The sequence below is a fragment of the Marmota flaviventris genome, chromosome 9, assembly GCF_047511675.1.
Source record: "Marmota flaviventris isolate mMarFla1 chromosome 9, mMarFla1.hap1, whole genome shotgun sequence".
NCBI classification, from domain to species: domain Eukaryota; kingdom Metazoa; phylum Chordata; class Mammalia; order Rodentia; family Sciuridae; genus Marmota; species Marmota flaviventris.
Genome location: NC_092506.1, coordinates 21,445,998 through 21,450,272, shown reverse-complemented (window position 1 = coordinate 21,450,272; position 4,275 = coordinate 21,445,998). Strand labels below are relative to the sequence as shown.

The following is a 4,275-nucleotide window of genomic DNA, read 5'->3' as shown; positions in this document are numbered from 1 at the left end:
GAGTGGGACCTAACTTTGACGTTGGGTTCACTGTTGGCTCTGGGTGGTTCAGTGATGGAGGACTCATTATTCATTCCACAATGTGAAAGTGAGCGTGCAGTCTGCAAGTGCTGATGGGGAGAAGCTGAGGAACTTCTGGAAACTCGACATAAGCTTATTGTGGAGGAAACTCATTTGCCAGAACGCATCTTTAATGCCACTCAGGATTTTGTAAATGCTCGCTATGATGTTTGCATAATGATGAAATTGCCTAAGGACACAATGTATTGTCACCGAACAGCACATGACTGTAATTAAAAATAAATAAATAAAGTATCCACGCTTCCTCCCACTATCTCATTTCTTCACTGGCAACTTCTTGGAAGGATTTTTTGTGTCCATCTCTCCATTTCCTCACCTCATTTCATGCCGCCTTCTCCCCATTCCACTCAGCTCTGGTTAACGGCAACGTCTGTCTAGTCGTGGTATTTCTCAGTCTCTCGACTGATTTCTAGACAAAATGACCCAGGTGACTGCCCCTCCTTGAAGCCCGCCCAGCCTGTCACTTTCTCCAGTTTTTTCTCAGGAGGCTGCCTGCTCCTCCTCTTCCTTAGAAGCAGACAAGCTCCTGGGCGGTCCTGCCCTTTCCCACAGCCATTCTCTGCCCCAGGCGATCTCTCCCAGGCTCCTGCTCCATCCAGGAGCACGAAGGAAGGCACGGGCCTCTGGCTCAGGTCTCTCCACTAGGAGGTTTGTGTTAGGTGCAGGGCAGGCTGAACGAATGTTAGCTGCAGGATAACCCATGCACTCAAATTCCCCCTCTGCCTGGTCCTTTATCACCTGTTTGCGTCAAGTCTGAACGCTCAACCCCACTCAAGGCTGAACACTCGACCCCCACCTGTCTGGTGCAAAGGAAACCCACATCTGACCCCTGCCCGGTGGGCCTGAAGGCAGAAGATGACACCCTTAGCAACTGCTGTGTGATCCAATCACTGCACACCAACAAGGCAGCTTGCAGACCCATTAGATCTTGGCTATAAAAACTCTCTCCTGCCAGGGACCCCTCTTGCTCTCTTGCTTTTTCTTCTCTGGCTTTCTTTCTCTCTCACTTTGCTCTCTCTCTCTTTTTCCCTGCTCACTCTCTCTCTTCTCCTCTTTCTCACTGCTGCAATAAAGATCTCTTGGTCCCTCCGAGTGCTGCGGTCACTTTCCTTTCAGTCCGGGCCTCCAGCTCGGGCCTCTCCACTAGGAGGTCCGAATAGGCACCTGGGCTGGCCTGCTGAACTTCTCCACTAGAAAGTTCCACGGGCGTAACATGCCTAAAACCAAACTGCATCCACAGCGGCCTCCTGCTTTCCCTTTGGTATGTCACCCCAGCGCCCTCCTGGCTACAGGTGCAGATGCCTGGGGGGGGGGGGGGTCACCATACACCTGCAACTCTCCCTCCTCCCCTTCCTCCCCTGCTCTCCAGTGTGGCCCTAGCTCAAGGGACCGCGGCCAACAAGCTCCCTGGAGGCCTCCACGGCTGAGCCCACGTGCCCGCCGTCCCCAGGCCTCCAGCCGAGTCCTTCCGCCCCCTCCTGGGGTGAGTCCGTCGGCCTCCACCACCGCGAAACCTGAACGGCGGTGCACCATGTTTTCTGGGCTATGGCAGCGAGGCCACAGTACCTGCTGGGTTCATGAGCGGGAGGAGGAAGCATGGCGCTAAGGAAAGCGGGGAGCAGAGGAAGGTCAGAGCCCGAGGGTTCCGAATGCCCTCCTGCCACACACAGCATGGCGGCGGCCCGAACCCGCGCCCGACTTCCGTTTCCTGTGCGGGATACGTCACTTCCTCTCCGGTGCTCTGGAGCCCCTCAGAGGCTGGGAACTTGAGGTGGTCTGGCTGGCTTCGCCGGTCTCCTCTCTTCTTGCCTGGTCTCCAGGGCAGCCGCCTCGGCCCCGAGGCTCAGCGGCCCGCGGCTTGTCCCGCGTGGAGGGACCCACGAGGTCAGGAGGGATGGAGCCGGGGTGGCGGAGGCGCGTCCACTAGGCTCGTGATGAAAAGCCACCCCGCGCCGTCGTGGGGCTCGATGGTGGCCGACGGGGCGCGCGTGGGCAGACGGTGCGCAGTACCCTGGGCTTCGTGGGCGCGTGGAGCGCGCACGGGGTGGGGGGCGCTCGGAAACCCTTTCGGGTTTTGTTGGCCATACTGCGGCCAACACCGGGCCCCTGGGCGACATCCACAGCCCTCTTCCTTTCCTTTCATTTTGAGACAGAATCTCGCTGATCTCCAACTTGCAATCCTCCTGCCTCGGCCTCCCCAGTCTCTGGGATTCCTGGTACCTAACCACATACCGGTCCCTTTAGTTTTAACCATTAAACTGTTTTTACCATCCACTGACCCCTGTGCTTCTGGTAAACCTTCTGGCTTCTGAGGCCACGTCTAGGATGAAGAGCCTCATTTGGGTAGTTTTCATGGGTGGCAGACCCCATTCTTCACCTCCTTTTATTGAGATGGCAGTGAAAAGCCAAGGCAAATAGCCCTATTAAAGGGGCTGAGAAGGTCACAGGAGACCAGAGCCTTTGACCTTTATTTTTTAAATGGACTCTCCCTTGAAGGAGCTTACCACCGATGTTGACGTGCAAATAGACACTGTGGGACTTGAAAGTAAGAGAGATTTTGCCACAGTCCTTAGGAAAGATGGTCACCAAACGAGTACCTCCTGAGGGCAGACCTAATGAGCAAGACCACAGCCTCCTTCACCGTGGCATTGGACCAGGCTGCAAAGCTCGCTCTCCCTCAGAGGTGGCCACATCCTGCTCTGCTTAGTTGTTATATATTGTTTCTAACCTGAATTTTGTGGGGTGGGTAGGGGACAGGGGGACAGAGTGCATCAGAGTCCCCAGGTAGCTGAGGAATTCATGGAATCTGTACAACTCTCACTATTGCCCAAGTTACAGTGCCGGGTAAAACTGGAAGACTTTTCCCAAGTTTACTACACAGCAACTAAACCACTGAAAGTCAAGAGTAACAGGCTTGAACAATTGGAGAGCAGAAGGTGGCAAGGGATTTCATTTGATAATGGGAACATAGCTTTCTTGTTTAATAAAATGCTTTAAAAATTCATCAGTGGTTTTCAGTAATTAGCATATAAATTTCAGTTATCAATGGGTTCATAACAAACAGACTCATTAGGTACCCCACTCAGTCATCTATCTACATGAAAAGTTCTGCTAAATTGTATTTGTGGGCATTGATCAAAACTAATGGGAAAAAAGATTAAGATAAAAATCATGGGATTAAATTTTTAATTAGTTTGCTCCCTGAACAATTGTGTGGTGTGACATGGTGATTGATTGGCTACTTCTGCCTGCCTGGGAGGATGTGGTTCTGCCACCAAACCTCTGCACATAAGAGGGTTTTACAAAGGCCATTTTATTCAGTTATCCTTCTCTTTATTCCTGCTTAACAAGAAATTGAAAAGGAAAGGAAAGTCTGGGGCCTCAAACTCCCTCGTCTGGTGAGACATATAAAATATGAGCTGAGGGCTTCAGTCAATTCACTAATAAACCTTCCAAACTTAACATGTCTAAATGGAATTCTTCATTTCCTGCCCGTTCTCTTCCTGTCTTGGGGTCCTTATTTCAATGACTGGAACCATCACACATCATTGGCAAAGACCCAGGAGCAATCTTGATTCTTTCTGTTTTTCATCAGCTTTTCTTCCAAAGCAAATAAATTCATTGCTTTCGTCCTTACCACCTAGCCCAGGAGCCGCCATCTTGACTAGGTTCACTGCAACACCCTCCGAGGTTGGTTTCCCTGCTTCTAAGCCTGGGATCTGTTTCCACCATCCCAGTCCCTTCACCACAGAGCAGCAGCCAAAATATCTGTTGAAACATAAGTTTAGGATCTATTTCTTCTGTGTTTAGGACTATGCAGTATGTTCCTGTGTTGATCCCTGGGCCCTTCCAGGCCCTGAGGATCGGGGCTCAAGCTGGGCCCACTCAAGGGACCTAGACACACCATTTTCAAGGGGTGACAAGTTTCATCTTGCATTAGCTCAAGTTCCATTTGCCTGAAACCCTCTCCTCCTGTCCCCCGTATTCACAGGGCTGACCTCTCTTGTTTAGGTGTGAACTTAAATATCATCCTGACCCCCCAACTAAAGTAGCCTCTAGGTCCAGTGACATCATCTGACTCAGTTCCATCAATGTCGCTATTCTCTGCGTCTTCTTCCCTTGTTCACCAACTACCTTCTCCCCGAGCCCTAATATATCAGCTCCATAAAGGAGAGCTTGTCTTGGGCCTCAGTG

General features: G+C 51.6%; 1 long non-coding RNA gene across 1 annotated transcript; it reads left to right on the top strand.

Annotated features, from left to right (window-relative positions):
- Positions 1 to 1,874: 1,874 nt before the first annotated feature.
- On the top strand, positions 1,875 to 3,543 carry LOC139707104 (uncharacterized). Its single transcript, XR_011708664.1, has 2 exons — positions 1,875 to 2,080; positions 2,235 to 3,543. It is a non-coding gene; the product is annotated as an uncharacterized lncRNA (long non-coding RNA).
- The last annotated feature ends 732 nt before the right edge of the window (positions 3,544 to 4,275 follow it).